Source organism: Lissotriton vulgaris, chromosome 10, assembly GCF_964263255.1.
Source record: "Lissotriton vulgaris chromosome 10, aLisVul1.2, whole genome shotgun sequence".
In the NCBI taxonomy this organism is placed as follows: Eukaryota; Metazoa; Chordata; class Amphibia; order Caudata; family Salamandridae; genus Lissotriton; species Lissotriton vulgaris.
This window is the reverse complement of record NC_141698.1, coordinates 990742238-990767756: the sequence shown is the minus strand read 5'-3', so window position 1 is coordinate 990767756 and position 25519 is coordinate 990742238.

The following is a 25519-nucleotide window of genomic DNA, read 5'->3' as shown; positions in this document are numbered from 1 at the left end:
CACATGGCAATGTATGGCATAGAAAATGGCCGCTGCAAATGCAAAATGGAGTAGGCACATTTGATACGATAATGGTCAAACAAAGCATGTCTTCTGCTAATGCTTAACCTAATCGCCGTTGATTTACAATACAATTGGCACACATCTTCCCATTGTGTCAGGATACACTCCATCTCTTTGACCTCTGGAACCTTACCTGGGACATGCCGTTTCTGAAATAGTTGAGAATCGAAATCTACAAGAGCCCCTTGAACTCCTAAAGTGCAATGCTGAGACTCCATCCTAGTGTGGACTACTGGCATGTGATTTGTATGTTTTTGTTCTGCCAACTTCTTCTTGAGCGTTATTGTCCCTTATGAACTTTTTTATGATGAATATGTATATAATATATTATAATGGTTTGTGAAAACTTCTTAATGTGTGTATATATAGGCTTCTTATTTTTCATCTTCATTTTGTGTGTAACTCTAATGTTTAGTGTATAAATGTTAATTGTGATTTTGTTTTCACCTGAACCTTTTGTTAGGTGCAAATACTTACTGTCCCTGGTTCAGGGTAGTCGGACAGCCCCTGTAGTCTGTCTATACCCTAAGAGGACTGACAGACTGGCCCCAAAATGGGATTACGTGTGTGAGGGATATCTGTCAGAATGGGAAACTCATGACATTTGAAGACTTTGCCAGCACATTTGAGGTACCAGATGGTCAATTTCTCCCACAACGTGATGAAGCTGCAACTCTGCACACTCAACTGATCAGTGTTGCCAAATACTGTGCACCGAGACAAGCTGATCCAGAGCAATCACTTGCCAATAGCAATCCCTACGGCTAGATATATTTATGCCTCTGAGCGAAATGTGGGAAGAGGATATTGCTTTATCGATCTCTAATGTGGAGTGGTCTTCAATATTCACCAATATATATACAGTGTTTCAAGGAACACTCATTTCAAATTACTACTTCTTGCATTGAGTGTACCTAACATCTGGTAAGATCATTCACCACTTACAAACTGCTATGGCGACTTGTCCTAGATGTGGAATACAAGGAGCTGAATGCTTCATATGGTGTGGTCCTGCCCAGAGTTGACCGATTTTTAGAAAGATCCATTCCACACACCCCATTAGCATGCCTACTGGGAGAATTCCCACATCCACATATCCGTAAGACCACCACCAGGTTTGTGGACCTTGACACCGTTCTTGCAAAACGAGAGATTACTATGCATTGGAAGGCACCCAGAGGCCAAAGTCTGAACACATAGAGGAAACACATTTGTTGAGCAGGCTAGGAAAATGCAATGCTATTCCAGGAGGCAAGCTGGGAGAGGGGATCGCTAGACAAGGCCAATGCCTAGGATCACCTGCTGGACTGTCTAAAGAAACCTGATTTAGACAACCCTGTACACTCCGCTTTACCCGTGGACGAACCAGCGGCGGAACAAGCTTGACTCTCCATATTTTCTCCATACAGAGGAACATGTGGGCCATTTCACGTCCAGGGGCTTTATGTTATTGCTAATTGGGAAGGCAGCACTAGATGAGGGGTCATGGGCGGGATGGGATGCGTGCATAGGTTAGGGTGGGGAAAACATTCGTGTTAAATGGGTAGGCCTGCAGTGCCTATTTTATCACATTGCCTGCATTGCCACTTTTTATTATGCCAACTGCCATTTTGTGATCATTTTACTATGATACGTGAGTGATTGTTGCATATTGTACTGTTTGGCCTACTATATGTTGATTGGATTGTCGGAAAATACATTAAAAATGTGTTTCAACAAAAGGGTGTCCCTTGTGTTTGTTGTACAAAAATAATAAAATATATTGCATCTTTTAGTTAAATACTGCTGTTGCACTGAGACAATGTGTAGAATTAAGTTCAGTTAAGGATGGTGTTGTATCTTACTTTTTAGAAAATGCTATTCAATATTCTCTAGAGAATGTTGTGGAGCATTCTCTGGCACAAGAGTTGTTTGGGGGAGTGTGATTGGTAGCAGACGTTAATATTAGGAACAAGTTGATTACTAGCTTAATGTACTTTATTTTTTTCAACATAAGAGTAATTTCTATATAACATTTTTATCTTCTTCTTCTATGCAGGTGTTCCAGCTTCAGACCTCCCAACAGACGTCTTCCCCCGGAAAAGGAAAATGCCAGTGGTAAGAGTTTAACAAGGAAGGTCATTTGCTTACTTATATAGCTAGGGCTAATAAGGGAAGGGTTTATTAGTGACAGCAACCATGAGGAATAAGGAGATTGAATTATCACCACCACCACAGAACTGGTGTGTTGAATGATAATAGATTCTTGTAGTTGTACTCTGTGTCACATAAGTGTGAGATTTTTGAGGCATTTATATACCCGAGTACGTGTAGCACTGCTGCTGATCTGATCAAATTTCTGGAGAAGTTGTGGTAAGCGGGAGGGACTACCGGAAACTTTAGTGACAGATAATGGAGTGCAATTTGCGTGTCATGCTATGAAGGGTCTTGAAAATGAATGGAGTTGAGCAAATAAGATCATCTGTTTATTATCCCCAGAGTAGCGTCCAAGTTGAAAGGCGGAATAAGACCAATAAGGACAGCTAACATTTGTCATTAAGTCAAGGTCATTGATGGAGGAGTGCCGTGGAAAATTGGTGCAGGCTTATCACAAGAAGTCTGATAGGGCAGCAGGTAAGGTACCTTTTGATGTCATAATCGGAAGTAAGGCTAGCATGATTTTGTCTAAGGATTCTAAGGATAAGTAAAGGAGGAAAATGACTAGTGATGAATCTAGACAGCTGCAAGGAGATGTCATTGAAAAATTTGCAGGGGGCTATTAGGTGCATGTAAGGAAGTGTTGGAGAGACACGAACATGCTATCTATGTTTTTGATGCCTCTTGAAGTGGTAAAGGTGAATCCGTGTACTGTACTGTTGAATAATGGAAATATGCGGAATTAGAAGAAGGTGATTGGTAAACTGTTTACTTGAGGATGGCAATGTTTATGGTGACAAGGAAGCTGAAGCAGGGTAGGAATATTCATCCTCTGTATTGTGCATATGTAATTATTGTATTTCCATTTTTGTCTTGATATTCTCTCATTGGGTTTTTTCTATGAAGAAGAATGATGTGTAAAATCTAGCTTGTTAGAGAATGCTGTTCAACTTTCTCTAGGGAATATTGTATAGCATTCTATGGCTCGAGAGGCAGTATGGAGAGTGATGGAGTTGGGCGATGGCCAGAGGCTCCCTCTTTACTTGCTGTAACTTAACAAATATACCTCTTTCCACCTAACATCTTGTTAAGGCTGTTAATTTCACAAGATCCATGACAACCAATATTTTTTCAGCATACTTTTACATAGAATTGAGTTATATATTGAGACATATGGATAATGTGAAGTCACTTTGGTAGTGGTAGGGGGAGCAATGAACAGAATCAGCTACAAGATGCTTCTTACTGTGCACAAGTGACACCTTTCTCTTTTTCATAGCACCAAGCAATAGTGGTAAGATTTAAATGCAAGTACCTTTTACCTAGGTCCACTGGAATTGTAAGATTTTGCGGCCACATAATTATGGATTTGGCACATTTTTTACATAGTTCATCATCAACTGCATAATCTGAAGGTTTAACAAAACAAATTGCAGTTCCTAGCTCGAACAGTTCAAAAGTTACTAAAAATGTGTGGACATGTGTTTGCATGCAGTGAAAGGCCATTGACGCAGGATAACTGGTCATGTTTCAGTCACCTGTTTCTGTATTTGTTTGTCAAATTGGTAGTGATGAAGTGAAATCAGACAGTATTACCATATGTAGAAATTGCAAAATAGTGAAATAATATTATAAACAAGTGCCACATAATTTGACTTTTCTTACAACAAAATTTTGTCATCCCTGCTAAATGATTTTGTGCTCTCCTTCTATGCAATTAGAGGGGCCATGCTTTTACTGACAAATGGAACAGGTGGTAGGTATAATGGTCCAAAATTAGTTTTTTTGGGATCCTTTCTTGGAAAAATGTTCTCCGTTTTGGCAGCCACCTACCAGCTTTATGTTTGAAAGAGGAGTCAGGAGAACTAGTCTTATTTGCAAATGTTTGTAATGTGGTAGGTCGCACTCCACTCAGCGAGTCTGTTCGAGACATTTTATTGGAGGAAACAGCGTTCTCCAATAAAATATCTTGAACAGACTCGCTGAGTGGAGTGCGTTTCTAAGCAGTTGGACACCTTTGGTGAAATGTTTGTATGCGGCACGTCCAAGCCGCAGGAAATTGCACCACCATCGAAACTAATGATGGATCTGCCGGGACTCGAACCAAGTCGGGCCAGTTAACAGCACTACAGCGTTTATGAAAGTTGACAGCGCTCACATGCCTGGAGCCCACTGGAGGGCTAAAAACAGAAAAGTTAAAGCTGCAGAGAAATCGGAATCCCACCAATGGGGAAGTCATGCCGTGAAAAGAAACCACAAGTCCCAACATGCTTAGCGACTCACCTGGAAGAAGAAAACGCCCATTGAAGGACCACACCCACTGAGAGTCTCTGAAATAGGAGAAGCATGCTGCCTTTGGGTTTCACAGACGGAGATGGCCGATGGTGCTGCGGACAAGCCTATGAATAAGGAGCAGGAGGCTCCGAAACCGGTCAGGCAAGAGACAATGAACACACAGGCATGAGAACGCTGTTTCCTCCAATAAAATGTCTTGAACAGACTCGCTGAGTGGAGTGCGTTTCTAAGCAGTTGGACACCTTTGGTGAAATGTTTGTATGCGGCACGTCAAAGCCACAGGAAATTGCACCGCCATCGAAATTAATGATGGATCTGCCAGGACTCGAACCAAGTCGGGCCAGTTGACAACACTACAGCGTTTATGAAAATTGACAGCGCTCACATGCCTGGAGCCCACTGGAGGGCTAAAAACAGAAAAATTAAAGCTGCAGAGAAATCGGAATCCCACCAATGGGGAAGTCATGCCGTGAAAAGAAACCACAAGTCCCAACATGCTTAGCGACTACCTGGAAGAAGAAAACGCCCATTGAAGGACCACACCCACTGAGAGTCACTGAAATAGGAGAAGCATGCTGCCTTTGGGTTTCACAGACGGAGATGGCCGATGGTGCTGCGGACAAGCCTATGAATAAGGAGCAGGAGGCTCCGAAACCGGTCAGGCAAGAGACAATGAACACACGGGCATGAGAACACTGTTTCCTCCAATAAAATGTCTTGACCAGACTCGCTGAGTGGAGTGCGTTTCTAAGCAGTTGGACACCTTTGGTGAAATATATATATATATATATATATATTATTTTTATATCATTTTATAGTTTTAAAATAAATGAAAGATAATATTTTTTTATTATTTTAAATAAATATATATGTATACATTATTATGGTTGTGTTTATTTTTTTAAATTACATTTGTTTGTAATATTTTGTAAAAAATTATAATAGATTTAATATTATCATTATTTTGTTCAAATTAATATTAATATTAAATATATGTAATATATATCATTTTCTTATATATATATATATTTAAATCAATATTTTTTACTGCTCTATTTTTTACATCGATATTTCTGATTCAATATTTTTGTACTTACCTGTGTTTGTACTTACCTGTGTTGGTATGGGGGTCAATATTTTTGTAGTCTATATTTTTTTCTGATATTATAAACATGGACATTTTTAACATCGATATACAATCAGTGAACGCTAAATATAGTACACTTAATACATATGCCTCAAACTTACACCGAGAACGACTTTTAAAAGTTTGACATTTCTACAGCATTAGAATAGTCACCATGGGATTAGCTGGTGGAGTATAATCTGAATATGGCAATGGATAACACCATGGACAAGACTCCTCATTGATACAATGGGGTGGTTACATATCTGTCCCTTTCTGAGACTGGCTAATTGAGGTCAGGATGTTAGATACCTGGAGGGTTGCACATATTGATAATGATTTCAAATTCTACTCCTCTGCCCATAAAATGAATGCAAGATAGGACCACTTGTTAGCATAACATATGTATTTGTAAAGTTCAGGATCACCCATGGCCATTTTGGCACTCAATAACGGATGTTTATTTTTTCCCAACTCAACGGTAATCATGTTCTCGACCTCAAAGGGATGAAAGGCTGAGTGGCCCCACCAGGATTTGAAACTTTGACCATGAGATTAAACACAAGCCCCTATACAGGACGCATTACTCCACTAAGCCACCAGACCCAGCTCTCCTTAGTGGGAACTACACTAAAAGGAACAGTACCACCTGTTGAAATAAGCCAAATTGCTCTGTCAAACAACTCACCCATCACAAGCATAATATATACACACCCACACTCTCACAAACTGATCACTTGGTGCCTCAATGAAGTCTTACTGCATGACTGAGAAAACAGGGCAGCGGTATGTGAAGACTCAGCAAGATTCCTACAGGAGAATGACTCCCAGGATACTCAACCTTCCACACTTTGGGACTCAATTAAAGTATAGATTATGAATATTATTATCACAATTGTGACCCGATAGTAGAAATTGTCAACAAATAAAATAAGCACACTGAAATCTTACTTGGCACCCACAGTGGAAGCCCATAAATATGCATATAAAATTGACTTTGGCACACAGTTCTAGCTCTTATACACCAACTCATAGAATTAGATTGAGCTAAGATATTATATGCATTACTTTGTATCAAGCAGCGGTATTACTCCTTAACCTAAAAGGCATGGAAACTTCTGGCTGCACAACTGAAATCCAGGGTGAAATCAGAAAGGGTCCATAGGATAACCACTGGTTCCAGCAAGACAGTTGACAATGATGTTCCAATCACAGACTTCTTCTGCTCCTTTTATCAGCAGTGTTCCCCATACAATGTGTAGCCTCAGATGAGTAACAGATTACCTTCAGAAGCATCTTAACTGGTCAAACTCAACAACAGAGAATTTAATTGCAGCATTTTCTATGCTTACACTGGGGAAATCTCTAGGCCTTGGTGGGTATCTAGAGGAAAGTGGGTTCCTGTTGCAGGACCCCCCACAGTTTTTGCCAGATTTCAGATGCAATTTGACTTGATATGCCCTGGGTCCCTGCCAATCAGGTTCCCGGGACCTGTGTTCTTTCCCAAAACTTTACTTATTTACCCCCAATTGGCACCTCTCTGGTCACATGTAAGTCCCTTGTAAAAGGTTCTATAGGTACCAAAGGCACTGCATCCCGAGAAGGCCTCTAAGGTCTGCAGCACTTATTGTGCCACCCTTAGAGGCCCTGTACACACTGCCACTGCTGGCTGAGTGGTTTAGTGCAGAACAAAGTGGAGTCAACATGACCCACATCCCTGTGTGCCATGCCATTACCCCATTGTGTATGGCATAGGTCAGCCACCCATCTAGCTGGGTGCACTATGCCACTGGTGAGGGGAAAAGGTGCATAAGCTATGTACCCCTGCAGTGTCCAAAACCATTCTTAGCCATTGTAAGTGGAGTAATGCAAGAAAGAGTATATCATCTGGGAGTTTGTCATTATGAACTTCACAGCTCCATAACGGCTTTTCTGAAAGCTGGGAAGTTTGATATCAAATTTCTCAGTGTAAAGAACCCACACTGAAGCCAGTGTAAGATGTTTTATACCATGCACTCATTGGGTATCCTAGAGATGCCCCCAGAAAAATGACCAGCCTCTGGTGAGTTTCTTGACTGGTAAACACCAGCCGGGCACGCATTTTTCTGGACCCCTGGTGTGGAAGCCTTCACTGCCTGAATCCAGAAACAAAGCTTTTCCTGGGATGAGGTGGTCACACCTCCCCCAGGCCAGGAATGGCCATCTGTGGCAGTGGATTTTCAAAGCCCTTGCCATCCTTTGTAATGTGACCCGAAACTCTCCTGCTATCAGAAGCAGGTACCCTTCCTGTCTCCCCTCCTTTTTGGGGGGATGACAGGCAGTAACAATTAGCATAGCTCAGAAGGTGTGCTTACCTTTGCCAACCCCACCCTTCAGATAGGGGAGGTAAGGTGATGACCACTCTTCAGGACCTGCCATTTTGCAGATGGCAGAAATTTTCCAATCAGGATTAGGGATTGTGCCCACTCCCCCATGTTGGGTGAGCACACCAAGGGTGTAGTCACCCTGAGGTCAGTAGCCCATTGGCTACTGACCTCGAGACCCCTAAAGCACCCCCTAAAAACAGTATTTAGAGAGCAGCCCTGAATCAGGAATGCAGATCCCCACAACGTGCAAAGAAGAAGGATGAAAGAAGACGCCCAGCACAGGAGACTGCAGAGAAGACCTGACTCGGCCCCAGCCCTACTGGCCCGTATGCAGTTTCCAAAGATCCAGCACCAATTATCACCTTGTCCGGCAGCCAGCGACCTCCAGAACCCCTGGGAGGAATGACTGCCTTTAAAAAAGACCAGATCTCCTGTGAACAGTAGCTCTATTCAAAAGAAACAGCAAAGAAATCCTCCGAGCCTACTGAGGACAAAGTAACTGAATGCCTGGAACTACCACTGCATCCAACATCTATGGCTCGAGTCCTAGTTGTCCCCCAGTGCTCCAGAGCCTGAGTCTACCATGGGTTGACCCCTCGAGGACTCCCCGATATCACCTTCAGCATCTGCAGAGAGACCCCCCAACCGCGAGTGGCCCCATAAGGTGAAATCTGACCTCAAAAGGCACCCCTGCAGCCTGCTGCTCGTGCTCTGGAGAAGAGACCCTGAGGTGCACCTATGTCCAAGCCCTCCAACTTACCTCCCCAGCTGCTGGATTATACCGGAAGTCTTCCTAGATCAAGCTTGCAGCCAAAATCCAAAAACCTGCAACTCCCTTTGAAAACAACTGGGCATCTGACTCCAAATCAGCTCTCTGCACTCAGCCGCACCTGTGCTGCTGTGGGTGCACCTTTTGTGCTAAATCGGATCGCCCTTTGCCCTGAGCTAAATCCTTGGAGCTCTGCTCACACATCTTTGTGGCCTGCTCATGAGCAGCCACCAACCGGAGGCCCCATATCCCCCAATAGATAACATTGGGAAAAGCACTCTGCACCCGGCTGCCCTAGTGCCACTGAGGGTGCTTTGAGAGAACATCCTTCCTTGACCCTGGGAGAAACTTGTTCTAGCTCCAGAAACTCAACTCCCAAAACCAAGTACTTACCTGAAAAACGCTAACTAAGTCATTGAGTGTGTGACATAATTTCTTGCCTGAGTGTGTACAAAATGCTTAACACTACCCTCTTATAATGCCTTACTGCTTGCTCAAACTACTGCAAATAGAGTAAGCGAGGTTCCTTGCCAGTTGCTTTGCTTTTCACGACGCTACAGGAGTAGCCTGCTGTCTAACCCGTTTCCAGCCCGAGAGGAGGAGAGGAGGAACAACACCTGCGTGGCCGCAGAGGAGGCGCGAGGCGCGGCTCCGGGACTGCGAGGCTCAGCTATCAGCTACATCAGCTGTTGCCTCTTCCCGTGCGAGCCGCGCCCCCTCCCAGTGCCCGCCCCCACCAAATCGCCTACAACCTCTCGTGGCTCCCGCTACGCGGGCGCCACTCGCAGCGAGGTTCCTTGCCAGTTGCTTTGCTTTTCACGACGCTACAGGAGTAGCCTGCTGTCTAACCCGTTTCCAGCCCGAGAGGAGGAGAGGAGGAACAACACCTGCGTGGCCGCAGAGGAGGCGCGAGGCGCGGCTCCGGGACTGCGAGGCTCAGCTATCAGCTACATCAGCTGTTGCCTCTTCCCGTGCGAGCCGCGCCCCCTCCCAGTGCCCGCCCCCACCAAATCGCCTACAACCTCTCGTGGCTCCCGCTACGCGGGCGCCACTCGCAGCGAGGTTCCTTGCCAGTTGCTTTGCTTTTCACGACGCTACAGGAGTAGCCTGCTGTCTAACCCGTTTCCAGCCCGAGAGGAGGAGAGGAGGAACAACACCTGCGTGGCCGCAGAGGAGGCGCGAGGAGCGGCTCCGGGACTGCGAGGCTCAGCTATCAGCTACATCAGCTGTTGCCTCTTCCCGTGCGAGCCGCGCCCCCTCCCAGTGCCCGCCCCCACCAAATCGCCTACAACCTCTCGTGGCTCCCGCTACGCGGGCGCCACTCGCAGCGAGGTTCCTTGCCAGTTGCTTTGCTTTTCACGACGCTACAGGAGTAGCCTGCTGTCTAACCCGTTTCCAGCCCGAGAGGAGGAGAGGAGGAACAACACCTGCGTGGCCGCAGAGGAGGCGCGAGGCGCGGCTCCGGGACTGCGAGGCTCAGCTATCAGCTACATCAGCTGTTGCCTCTTCCCGTGCGAGCCGCGCCCCCTCCCAGTGCCACGCCCCCTCTCACCCAACAACCATTCAACTACATTACCAACGCGCATCGCGGGACACGCGCGGGTCGGAGCCCGGGGCGAAGCCCGGGCCAAGGGCGGGCCCGTTGTTGCCCGTTAGTGCCCGATAGAGACCGGACCGGGCCATCCCTCTTTTATCAACGACCTGGCAACGACCATCATGCCACCTAAAATCAGAAGCACCACCAAACCCAAACCCAAATCCAAACATGCACAGGAGGTAGCACAGGTAACAGGCCCCATTGACCTGTTTATATCGCGGGTCAATGAAACAATAAATCAAAGCATAGCCTTAATGGAAAAGAGGGTTTCATTGGATCTCATGAGCGCAAATGCCAAGCGCTCATCACTCGGCGCTATAGCGAATGCTGCATCCCCAATCAACCTGTCCTCCCAAAACAGCTCACTCCCAGTGCCCCTTCCAACCACAGAACTCAACACCGTTCCTTCAGTAGTTGATCTGTCAGTTACCCACTCCGAGTTGGATTCTTCATTATTATCATCAGAAGATTTGGAAGCAACCCCAGACCTAGCTGGCTGTCAAACGCAAGGAGACATCCAAACTTATGACAACCTACCCCAGCACGATGAGAGGGAAAGGGCAGCATCAGAAACCCGATTACCACTCAGCGAAAAAACACAAAGTTCACCCGTGACCAACTCAAATTCACCATGCTCTAACAGCATACTGCATATTCCTGACTGTACCCTCCCACACAAGCCAATACCTAGTAACAATAACGCAACTGAGCAATGTAAGACCTGCAGAATTACAACACAAGTGCTAACTACCACCAAAGACCTACTCTACCAATATCTAAAGCCCATCCAGCTGAGCGTTAGAAACCTCGAGGCTCAATTAACAATAATATCAGCTACTCTTCTAGATACAAACACCAGGATAGACGTAAAGGGACAGCGAAACACTACACACCCATCAAAAAAGCAAAATCAGAAACAAATTCAGAAAGTAGCCAATCCTACAAATGCACCACACACAGTACAAACGAACCCCAACCCACCGACAACCATACCCAAACCAATAGCAATTACGCTACATCCCCAGCAGGATAAACCAACACAACAGAAGTCCTCACAACAAAACAAAGTGCAGCAGATAGACACCAAAGGAAAGGCTGCGACATGAACCCCATGTCCAGCACAAAATTTAGATTCTAGTAGAATACCCCAGGAGAAACTCGACTCCCAGCTCACGAATTCCCTACCTCCCCAAAAAACACCTAAAACCGCTTCGGAAACTATCCCGAAAAAATATCCCGCAGTCAGACGCCCTGCCCACTTGCCCCCTGAAGCTACTCCCTACACAATAGTTTTAACAGGAGTACCCGAGTTAGTAGATGACACCCCAGAAACTGCATGGTCACTTAAAAACAAGGCCATGCAGTGGCTTAGCATAAATAGACCTCTTGAATCCCATTTATCAGGAGGAATCACATCAGCACGCAGGGTAGCCTGGATAGGCAAAACCAAGAAATCAATACGCGGTGATTGCATTATTGTTACATGCAAAGATCCCGCAACGGTTGATTATATATGCGCCTGGCCACAACTCGAGAAAAAAGGGGGAATAGACGCTCGCCACCTTTCTCTTTTCTACCCCCCAATGAGACAACAACACAACCCCCCACCCTGGGAATGGCACCATCTTCCCAAAGCCCCACGAAATCTGGACCCATGGCGTCAAACACCATGGAACCGGCGGGACTTCCCATGCGAGTACCTAGACAGGGGAGGGCCAAGAGAAAGGTACGTCGATACCCAAGTTCCATACTGGCAGGACAGACCTTACCCCGCACACGAAGATTGGCAGGGTTTCCCGACCCATAACCGCTATGAGTCTCTCGATATGATCGATTGACCACCCATGGTCGATCCGAACCAATCTACAGTTGCCTTCCAATACTTAGATGTCGCCCCACACTTCCCAGCCCCTGATAAGCACCAGATAATTCCACCTGCACAGTCTGAAGCAGCAGAGTCCTCAATGACTCAACAAAACAACCCCTCGACCCTTTGTTGCTCAGAGAACCTGACCATGAGTGCAAGACCACTCACTGAACAAAGCCTAGCCACTGAAGCCACGACCAGTAGCAAAACCACACTTGCCACCTCGACCATGAATGAGGCCATCATCGCAGGCACAGTTTTCTGGAATGTTGCTGGACTAGCCAGCAAAATAACATGCCCTCAATGGCTAGAAATAGCACGAAGCCATCAAATCTTGTGCTTACAAGAGACTTGGCGTCTATCCCCTCTCCACCTACCGGGATACAAGACATTTTTTACCAAAGCAACGCCAAGCACAATGGGAAGACCCAAAGGTGGCCTCACGACCTATTTCTCCAACACTCTAGCAGCCACGGTAAAACTAACAAAAGAAACATCTGCCTTCCAAGTCATTCAAATTACACATCACACCACTGTATCGAGGAATATTTACACACTCATAAACTACTATAATAACTTAGGCACCCAGGACTGTTGTACAAATCTGGACGAAATGATGGCTCACATATCCATACTCCAAAACTCGAACATAAGTGCAACAATAAAATATATTTGGGGAGGCGATTTTAACCATCCAATATGTCCAAACCATAAAACTGGGATCTGTGGCCTACAATCTGTATCCGGCAACCCGATCCCCCACTTTGCACACACTCAAAGTGGAAACAAGCTGAACGAAATTATATTTACCCTGGACCTAGACTTTGTAAATGAGCTAGTGGACCCGGCCCAGGAATTTCGACCCACCTTCCACGGGAGAGGTTGCACATCCACCATTGATTTCATCCTAGCTTCTAATACCTGTAAAAATTTGCTAAATAACTACAAAGTAGGGCCCAGTCCGATCAGCGACCACTACCCTCTAAGTGTGGAGATCACAATGGAGAAAGCAGGTCCTTCCATAACGAGAACTAGTTCTCTCGATCAACAAACAATAACACTAAAGAAGAGGAACGGGTTCGCAATTAAATGGGCTAAAGTCGACCCTGAGACGACCTCGCAAAGGATATTCGAAAAAACGCACCCCTGGTTAAGGGATTGTCTGTCCGCAGAAGCCTGCCCTGAACTAATCATCGCCTCCTTTCATAACATACAAGGGGCCATAAGAGACGAGTTAGTCAAATATAGGACAAACAAACCAACTCCCCAAACCAAAAGATGGTTTAACTCAGACTGTAGAAAGGCCCTTTCGGCCTTAAAAGAAGCTCTTCGACAGGAACCTAGAGACGCCCAACTAATTTCTTCCCGGAGGAAAGCGTATAACGAAGCCAGGAAAAATCGTAGGCGCCAGATTAAGAGAGACCTTTGGTGCCAATTACACGAGAGTGCACTAAAAAAGGACAGCACCACTTTTTGGCAGACCATTAGATCACCATTCTTGGATAATGACACCGATCCAAACCACCTCGATGTAGCAGTGACTGAGAACGAATGGGTCCTCCACTTCACAAAAATCTTCGGCTTGGCATCCGACACACCCCGAACAGTATACGAGGCCGAAGCAGAAACCCAATTTCTTCCCATTAACATACGCTTCACTGTTACCGAGGTTAGAAAAGCAATCCAAGCGTCAAAAACTGGCAAGGCTCCCGGCCCAGATGGGGTACCTATGGACTTGTTCTTGCACAACAGTGACTATTGGTCGTTAATAATAACCCGGGTAATGACCGCAGCCGCCCAAATCGGTCTCCTTCCATCATGGTCATCATCCACTCTCCTGCCAATATTTAAGAAAGGGGACCGCAACGACCCTGCGTGCTACCGGCCGATCTCCCTTCTGGACTCTACAGGCAAAATTGCAGGTCGACTACTCCTGGACCGCTTACAAACTTGGGCCAAGGTAAACAACATCTTCACTGACCTGCAATATGGTTTCCAGAAGGGGCTCGGTACGGTGGAGCAAGCCCTAAATTTGACCCTCCTGGCCGGGAAATACGCCCACGCAAAAGAAGGGAAGATCTATCTGGTCTACGTAGATCTGAGCGCGGCTTTCGACTGCGTTCAGCATTCAAAGCTGTGGGAAATCATGTCGAACCTCGGAGTAGCCCCAGAGATACTGGCCTTTCTCAGGGGTCTATACACCAACGCAGAAGGCCGAGTGCGCTATGGCATCGGCGGCGACCTATCACGTCCTTTTAAAATCACACGAGGAGTAAGGCAGGGGTGTGTACTGGCTCCCTTCCTATTCAATCTATACACCAACGGGATTGAAAAAGCTATGTTGGCAGGGAGCCAGGACCTCCCGCAAATTGCACGCCGCCCCATACCTATCCTACTCTACGCCGACGACTCGGTCATCCTGGCCCGAACAGCCAACTAACTTCAACGACAGCTGGCCAAATATGTGTCATTTATGGATTCCTTAGGACTAAAAGTAAACACAAAGAAAACATTTACAATGTCCATAGGACCCAAACCTGGGAATTCAAAATCCATATACATAAACAACACCAAGCTGGAAAAAACGTCAGTATATCCATATCTGGGTATACTCGTGGACGACGCAATGACCTGGCGAAAAGCCATAGAAGCCAGAAATCTTAATTTCCGTCGTGCAACATCTGCACTCTGTGCTTTCTCCAGGAAACTAGGCAAACCAGCTCCGTCAGAACTCTTAACCCTGTACTACGCAAAATGCCACAGTGTGGCGAGTTACGGAGCAGGCATCTGGGGTTATGGGTGCATTAAGCAATTACAGGCAACGGAGAACGCCTTCATTAAATACGTCCTGGCCCTCCCCCAAAGCTCCCCGATTTTAGCATCTCACCGAGAGCTAGGGATGGAATTTATGACAGACACCATACGTTGCCAGCCTCTCATTCTATGGCATCGCATATGGTGCAATCCAGAAAGCCACGTATCACGCTCCCTCATCACAGACTGTCTTAGCCTAGCTCACTGGAGAAAAATCCCCTGGCTCAATTACGTTTTTAAATTCTTTCAAGATCTTAACCGTGAGCAATACTTTTTTGACCCACCTTCAATTGAAGACATATCTAAGAAACAGCTGAAAGAACTGTGCATAGGTCACCTGAGAGAACTTCGTAACCAAGCGGAGATAGTGAAAATACAAAATGAAAAAATCTCCCAACTGCAAACAGAAAAACTGATACAGCCTTACCTCACGTTCTTTCTCTCGAATCATGAAAAGTTTCTATTGACTAGACTCCGGTTCGATCTCTTTTTTCGCCTGGTCTCATTTCCAGAACAGAACAATTGGTCACGGAACATGATTCGTTGTCCCTGTGATGGGGCCTCCAAGCAATCAACGGTCCATGTCACACTGTTCTGCAAATATTACAGTGTGGCCAGGAAAAAATGGATCCTTCCTCTTCTACGCTTAAGTGGCCATAGAAACACATATCCAGCGCTTGCCCATCTGCAGTCGCCGGCAAACCCGCACGAAGCCAAAATGATAGTGATTTTCTTAAAAACAGTAATAAGAACTCGACAGAACATTGTTTTATAAATTATAAATTGTAATATGTAATCTTTAGTACAAAAACGATGGTTTTTTCTTCTTAAATTGTACTTTTTATGATTATGCAAATTTTTATAATCGAATAAAAGTTTATGATTCTGATTCTGATTCTGAGTAAGTTATTATCTACTTTTACCCCTGCCTACCTTTGGAGTTCCATTGGACTCTGTGCACATTATACCTCAATTTGGTATAATATATTCAGAGCCAGCTTCGTACTGTATAGCACTAACTCCTACCAGCTCTATTGCACCAATCTCACACTGGGCATTTCAAGACTCTTGAATGAAATTAAAGAGGTTCGGGTGATATCAGATACAATGTGTGGAGCAATGATCATTTGTATACCTAAACAGGGGAACGACTCAGCCTGTTGCACTTCATATTGACCCATTTCTCTTCTTTTGATGTCAAGTTCCCCATGGTGATCTTAGTAGTGCAGCTGTCAGTGATGACTGATGCAAGTCCAATCTAGATTCATTTAAGGGCAGTGATGTGGGGATAGTAGCAAAAAGCTACCACGCATCTTAGAGAATGCCTAAAAGACAAGAAAAATGTTATGTTAAAGTCGTTAGGTGCTGAAAATGCTGTCAACAAAGTTGGACTGGACCTGTATGACAGAAGTGTTGAGAAAACAGGGCATGGGACCCTATTTTCTTAGATCAGTGATAGTGAACTATTAAAGACTAGAGCAAGGATACAAGTCATTGTAGGCTATGGCAGCTGATTGTGATAGAGAGAGGAATCAAACAGGACTGATCTGTCTCACCACTTATCTTGGCCTTTATGATTGAGTCCTGTGCAAAAGCCTTTAGAGTTAGGAAGGCTATCTGAGAAGGAACTATCATTGAGGACACCCTCAAGCTTACTATCTTTGCAGATTATGTTATGCTCTAACTAAGTGATCCTAGAGTTTCCATACCTTCAGTCCTGCTGAAGCTAAGTTTATTTCAGAAAGTCTCCAATTTTTAAATAAACACCTCCAAGTCGTAGTCACAGTTGATTCAGACAATCACATCTCAACCAGTGGAAGAGCTTGACTAAATCATAGCAATCTCCTGGACTTCTGTTTATGTATGAAACCTAGGAATCCTAACTGGTCACACAATAAACCAAATAGTTACCCTGAACTACTCTAAACCCATTAAATTAATACAAAAGGACTTCATTGTTGGTACATGAATCAATTCTCTTCGATGGTGATCAAAATGCAGATTTGACCCCAGATTTTATTTATCTCGTTCATACAACTATCCTCCAGCCCACCTTACTCTTAAGCAGATCCAGGGGCTAATCAACTCATATGTGGCAAGGGAAACCCCCAAGCATTGCTAATAAAACTATGTATATGCCAACAGCAAAAGAGGGCTTTGCAATCCCACAAATTGCATCTTAAATTCAGGTGGCTCAACCGAGGTTTCTGGTGGAATAGGGGGAAAAAGAAACATCCAAACAGTGGTGTTTTAAAAATCATCTATTAGCGGGAAGGCCTATTTGGTAAATCACAGAACGATTTCATGCACCTAAGTTCAGTAATAGATTTTCCTTCAGTCAATGAGAGATGGGGTCTCAAGACCTCTATTTGGAGCATAAGAAATGATTTATGGATGGCCCACATGATAACGCACTGAGCAAGAATCTCCACCTCATACACACTTTTAATTAACACCATCTCTCAGGTCAAGACACCAGGACAATGAAGGTGAGAACCGGAGCTTAGGGAAAAGCTACCAAACAAAGAATTGAGGACAATTTAAAAGAGGGTGCGTATGTTCACCATAGATGTCCAAATACATTTCAGATTTACTAGCTATGGACAAATGAATTCTAGCAGCTGACATGAAGCTTAAGTCTTACAAAATTATTTGGCAAGTCTTTTTTTGTTTGTCACTCAAGAGCTCAGAGAACTCACATGTCCAAAATCAAATCCCAGGTATTTTTATTTTTATGTGTAGAAGTAATGCAAACTATCACCCACTAAAGTATTGTGGTGCTGAGCAGGTGTGTGCACTTGCCATGCCTATGGCAGGTAGAATAATTGGAAAAACTAGGTCTACAACTTCTTCCAGAGAACACGAAGAAAGAAGAAGGCTCTAATGTGAAGTAGTAGCTCATTCCATGCTTTAATAGTGATGTAAGAGATGCCCCGTCCTATTTTAAATATATATATATATATTATTTTTTTAAATGAGTGGGATGTGGGTCAGTAGGAGTTCCTGGTGGAAGGAGATGCAACTGTTAAGGTAGGTGGAGCCTTAGTTGTTTAGTGCCTTGAATGTGTGTGTGAGGAGCTTGAATTGAGGGCATAGGGTCCTAGGACTATCTTGGATGATATCTCACAAGTGCTTATTTCAGATGGGAAGAAGGTGCATTGGGCACCAAAACTGTCATAGAAACCACCCACTGATTACCTGATTTTTTGATTATCTGACCAGGGGTGGTTTAAATGGTGGAAGTTAAGGGGGAATCATCTTTGCCATTTAAAACTTAATCCAAAAGATGTTTTTTGTCAACAATGGGCCTAGTGTGGGCTGTTGGCACCCCTCAAAATACACCTCAGAATACAATAATAAAGAGAATATCCATCCACATTCAAGTATGCAGTTTGGTGCACCACTATGGCTCTTTAGAGCTTAAAATTGAACCCAAAGTAGTGGGGGATTTCCATTGAATCTGCATTTTCTGTTCTATTTAGAGTCATTTTAGGGGATAATATCTGTTACAGAAATTTCACCATGCTTTGTAGCATGGTGCAAATATTATAAAAACATGCTGCATGTGACCATGCTTAAATTGAGCACTGACTCAGGATTGGAAAGTTGTAGGGTGTTTCTTTGGAGTAGGTATTTATTTTGGTTTTATTGTTGGCAGTGAGTTTTATAATGACACATGTTTTGGTGGCATATATGAGTGTTTTACATAATATTATGTCATTTTAATGCAAGCGTTTGGAGAGAGTTTTGGGTACCCACCATGTTTGTTTTGTAGTCTGTAGAAATTCCAAAGCACTTCTTTCAATATTTTCCATTTGACTATGTTTGTTTGACATTAGCACTGGAATATGCTTGTATATTCATTTGATTTATTGATTGAATATTATGGTAACCGCAGTATAACATATCATGTTTATCTTGAAGTTGGTGACTGTTGATATTTATGAGATGTTTTTTAATTATAGTGAACCCTGAGGAAGGGCAGACTTGCCCAAAATGCATTGGGTTTACATTTTCTGTGTTGCCCTATGAAGAACAGTGAACTGATGAATGTTTTGAGCAAAGCCTGACCGGCACCTGTTGAAATTGCTGATGAACTTTGTGAATGAACATATGGATAAACCTGGATTACTGATGGATGAAACTTGACTGAGTTTGAGAAAGTAGTATACCTGAACTCATAGGCCCTGTCCCCACTTACCGGAAACACAGGAAACCTCAGATATGTTTCAGCATCATGAGGTCTCAACAGCTTGAGGCGTTTGACAGAGCAACCTCAGGACTCACATATGGCCAAATTCCTTCCACTTAGAGAGTCTCACTTAGAAAAGTAATAGCGGAATGGAGAAAAATGATTGAACTAACCCAGCCCACATTGGACTACCCTGTGTTTGTTCATTTTCATCACGCAGCAGCTAGTCTTTGCATACATGACTGGGATCAATCATATGTAAATCAGTTTTAACCCAGGCCTAAAAGAGTGAGGTTATCTAGAATGACTGGAAAATCTTGCCTGAATGGAAATATAAGCCATCCAGAGGATAGGATTCACCAGTAAGTTATTGCCTTTGTCTTGTAGGACAATGAGCTGAATCTCACGGGCATATCATCAAGGAAACGCAATAAATATTGCATTTCCCGCTTTGCGCGATTCTGTCTAACGCTGCGTATCACTGGATTTAATCGCCAAAATATTGCGTTATTATCGAAGCATATCTCCAATCCATGCACATGGGGGGCACATGCTATGCCCCTCTGTATGCATGCACAAAGAGAGGTGGCACAGGGGGCCTCACTGTTTACTCTCCTCCAATGTTTACATAGAGGAGGAACTGCCATGTAAACCCTGAAGGGGTGGAAAGATGTTACATGTTTGGCAGGCCCAGGGCGGTCCAGTCAAGCATATTCCAGCCTCTGACCGCTATGCCACCTCCAGGGAACAGTGGTACCCTTGAGGCGTTGGAGGTCCCAGGGAGGTCTGACTGCCCAGCTAAAAAATGGACTGCCATCATCACGCCACCACAAGTCTGACGACCCTTAGACTGCCAGACTCGTACTTGGGCCCTACATCTTTACATTTCTAAACTCAATATATTTAACTCCTACAACTGAAGGAAGTAAAGTCTTGATCTGTACCTAGGATTATAAATAATGGCAGTAAATCTTATTGTAACCTAGTAACATAGCTAATTTTCAAATTTGTAGCTAACCTTTGAGTATATTGGTGAAACATTCTGCTTCAATGTTGTTCTAATAAAAACTGCCTAGGAATTACATGACTAACTCATCCTGTACGACTCTATCAAGGGTTTGATGATACCAAATATATCACTTACTTAACAGTGAATTTGATCATACTGATTCTTCACTATAATATTCTATAATAAAGTAAGAGAAATACCCCATATGGAGCCCTGGCCCAACAGTTGGACTTTTATTCTAAATTATTTATTTAAACAACCTTATCCATTGTAGGCCTTTAACCTCCGGTACTTCCAGTTTTTTATGATGTGCACTGTGGGAAGATATGCATTATTGAAAAAACCATTGATGATTAGGCAGAGCAGCTGAGGTCAACTTTGTCCTTCTTGCTAGATCTTTGTCTTCAACCTTGGTGTTTCATTTGATTGCCTGTCACACTGTTTAATTTCGTATTGTAATTTAATGTATATACCTATTAGTATTACAGATGCTAAGCCAATGTGAATTATTGGTTATGTAGTTCGATACGTTTTGTGGGATCAATGACAAAATATCATTGAAAACAGTATTGATTCACAATAAATATCAGAATATCAGAATTAACAGCAATTCAAACATTGATCACAAAATATCACCATTAAAAATAGCTATTTCTATTAATATCAAAGCCACGGATATCATAAGCAAAAATATGATTTCCTATTAAAATATATATATATATATATATATATTCACTGAAAGAACCATAGGTTTTACACACGTTATAGTTAGGAAATAGCATTTGAAAAACCTATGAAATTCACTGAAAAAACCATAGGTTTGACACCAGTTATAGTTAGCTGGAAATTTTACTGACATAAAACCAATCAAATTCCACATTATAGTTAGTTGGACTCACTATAACTTGCACGTGTAATGCACTGCTGATGACATTACATATTACATCACTCATGACATGGTCAGTGACCAAAACGTGCTCCAAGAGCATATTATGAAATGTGTTTTCGCCGCTTTATTTTAGTGCGAGACCGGGTGCGTGCACCCTCCTATCGCGTACAGGACCTGACACTTGCATGTGAAGTCATGTGACTTCAAAACAACACTTCTAATTGGTTCTTGGTAGTTTCTATTCTGGAATTTACACGCAGCACTCCACCCACTTCCATCACTTTCTTTTCTACTCTCAAGAGAGAACAACGTCGAACATCTTCCCGAAGACTTCGCTGCAATGGCTACCGTTCCGCATTCATCTTCCGAATCTGAAGGAAATGAGCGACCACCTTTGACAAGAAAAACGGAGGCCACGCTATTACCATCAGAAGTAATCAGCACATCTTCCGGTGGACGACCTGTATCTCCATCGAGTGCTGAAATGGACTTGAAACCATATCTGGCGAATGTGCACATGAAATGCACGAACTGTGGAAAACTTCTTGTATACGGAGAGCAAAGCTTTACTCTAATTAAACACAAAATTGAGAGTCATAAATGCTCCAAGAAAAGTTAAATTTCTTCACTTTATTTGGATAGTATGACATACTGAAAAATGTCGTAGCAACTTTAAGAAATCAAAAGCATCATAACACTTGTTTCCAAAAAAAAAAAAAAAAAAAAAAAGTTCTTTTCAGAACTAACTCTTTCTACCAAAACGTGCTCCAAGAGCATATTATAAGATGTTTTTTGCGCGCACCCACCTATCGCGTACAGGCGTCGAGACATGCATGTGCAGTCATGTGACTTTAAAACAACACTTCCAATTGGTTCTTACTAGTTTCTATTCTGCAATTTACACGGAACACTCCACCCACTTCCCTGGAAAACCAGTTTATCGAAAAACTTTTAAAGCCTCCTCTTATGAAATATTCGACATCGTTCACATAGCAGAGTAGTAAATAGCACTATATACGCTCCGTCCCTTAATTATAAGAGACTTATTGCTATGTGAGAACAACTTTTGTTTTCACGCGATAATGTGAAATGCTGAGCCTGTTACATAATTTTCTTTCACATATATGTTACTATTCTCCTTCGAGCATTAACACCGTAGAAAATACCACCAATAGCGGTGATATTTTTTACACCGAGAACGGGCGATTTGTATCGCTTAGAGCCCTTACAATTATAAAGTTTTATTTCCTAAGTCTCTGATCTCCAACTGTGCAACGTGGCTCCCCTGTGTGTCGTAATAAGGTCCATAAACAAAAACTACAGGGCCAGCATTATACACATGCACAGAACCACAAAACGACAAGAGCCACCATGTTAATATATATCCTTAATATAATAAACCTCTGAGAATAAATACATATTTCCGTGGCACCCCATAAAAGAAATTTGGCGTCCTCTGACTCTGCTTCATTACCAAACACCCTAACCCCCCGCCCCCCTCACTCTTCACTAAACTCCACACTCCACCCCACACGGACCCCCTATTACAAACCCCCAACCTACCCTCCCTGCCCAAGCCCACCATGAACCTCAAACCGCCCCTGGAAAACTTTTAAGACACAGGATTACTAAAACTCAAAGAATAGGCAACAGGCAGATAATCTAAATAGTACATAAAGGCACATATTTTTTCCATAATACTATTGAAAAACATGTTCTATTTTTTATAAATCTATCATGCATCTGACCCTCTAGAACCGCTTTCAAAACGTGAACTATAAACCTCTACTTTTCATTTTCAAACCATACACTTTCAATTACATTATTTTTTTTTTTACAATTCATGTAATGTTACACACCTTTTCTAAAATACACCAGTCCCTGTTATTTATAAGGATTTATTTTCAGTCTTCATCAGTGACACTTTCTTAACATATAATGAAAATCACTGTAACTTTTTAAACGACAAAGCTAACGCGGTAAAAATAACCCTTCATTTGCTTTCCTTTAAGAATGCAGACTATCTACCCCACGCATGCGTTTCTTGATCTTTGTATTTGGCAGCGAATACCGACCTTGAATCGGAAGACATGAACAAGAGCTCCATTGTCACATTTAAAACTGAACGTTGCATCTGCTCACACACATATCTTTCACTTAGCTAACATTCACAGAAAACAGCATTGATGTAAAAAAAATTGACCTTGCTTTACTAGCTCAAATGACTCCCTTATTTTTTAACGCATCCTCCACTTCAAGAAAAGCTACTTTTTTGATAACTACTAAGCAATATATAAGTGACTAGACTCCTAGAAAATTTATCAAGTCATTCTGCTCCTCTCCACTGCATAGCCGGCGACCTAATTCTGTGGAGTTGCTATACAACCGGCAGTGCTGCGCCGTTTCCTTTACCATCTTGGGAAATTCAAAATGGATGTCCCTCCTGCCTTCGCAAACGAGCCAGACCACTTACAACTATTTCGACAGAGAATGCTTCTGTACTACGGCACCTTACCACTCTCAACTTTGAATACTTCATATCGATTATCATTTCGATATTCGTATTTCACCTGTGTGCAGCCTGTATTTCATTGCCTGAGCTGTAATTTCACGTGGGCCCTGGATTTATGTCTCTGCAATTTGGTACCTCCTGAAGCGAATTACAATCACCTCATGAATCCGTTACTTGATCATGAACAGCTTTGTTACAACGGAGGGTTTATGGCCTTTGCAGCGATACAAGGAGTTCTGGGTCATTGGAATATATTCGCAGCGGCGCAAGATTTCCTAACAGAGAGCTACATCGAAAACCCACCGAGCTGCCCTATGATGGTAAAAGACGCTCCAATAATGACAGATCATGAATGCTCCTTTCATCTTCTCAATTGGATGGCTGACATGTTTTCAGATGATAACAGTGATTTCCTGTTAGAAGCAGTTGCTACCTATTTTGCCTACACAATGGACGGTTAACTCTTTCCTAACAGAGAACTACATCGAAAACCCACCGAGCTGCCCTCTGATAATAAAAGAGGCTCCGATTTTAACAGATCATGAGTACTGCTTTACTCTTTTCCATTGGATAGCTGACATACTTTCAAATGATAAAAGTGATTTCCTGTTACAAGCAGAAGCTACCTATTTTGCCTAAACAATGCTTCAATAACTCTTATACAAGCCATTGACGTCCTCATTTCCTTTTGCTTCCCTATATTCTTCATGTTCTTTTCCATATTTTCTTTTGAAGAACAGACCTATTGGCTTTACTAACAGTGGACATTATGATTTCGTGTTGTTTAAATTTTGGTCTTTTATGTGGACTACATTTGTTTCTTCAGCTACTCGATTTTCAACTTTATTTTTTTACAGTCTAATCTCAACAATTCTATTGCATATCTTATCTAAGGTTATTTCAAACGTACTCGATGCAAAACTCACTAATATATGCTACATGTACCCTAATTAATGTGTAAATTTTAAACGAGTTTTTTATAACTGTAAACGCCATTTCGCATCTCAACTGCTTATTTCCGCCTCACACGCCTCTGCTCCTTTAATTTTCTATAAAATTATTAATTTAAAATACTTTACAGAAAAATATGTTCTTTCAACAATATTTCCATTGTTACTTGTACTGTATTTCAAATGCAATACTGCAACCTTCAAAAGATATCTCAATACAGTAGTTCTCCTCAATAGTGATTTGCGCAGCATCCAACAGATTACATACATGCACCTCTCGCCATTTTGTCGCTTTTGGCGCCTTTTTTTCCCCATACACAGTAACATAACACAAACTTGATAGTGCTTTGCATGTAGACAGCTGATTGATAAAGTAATGATGTATAACCACTTGCATTTTCATATATCGTTCCTAAACTGAAAGGCCAGAGACCTTCTTCCATTTATTAAAATATAATATACTTCCTTATAAGAGTGTACAATGTTTTTTTCCAACTATATTCATTTTTCTTCAACTATAGCGTTTGTATTCCATGTACTACTGACAATACCAATTACTGTGTTTTTTGCAATTTCTGTACTCATATTACATAATGATTTGCCTTTAAAACAGTACATTTCTAAATAAACATTTCAAATATTCACGGTTTCTCTTTTAATCCATAATCTCAACTGAAATGATTTCATATTGAAAAACTATTCATGGGTTCCACATAACCTTAACTGTAGTCACTGAGGACCTTATTTATGAAGACCTTCCACCGCCGGTGCCTCATTTTTTAAAATGGGAAACAGTGACGCACCGGTGGCGCAAGTCCTGAGTGTTTTCTTTTCTCGACCTCACTTACTGATACTAGAACCTGCAAGCCAATTACGGCCCGTGAACTCTTTCTTAGTAGGTCGCGCACCGTACAGACAGTTATACCACTGTTAA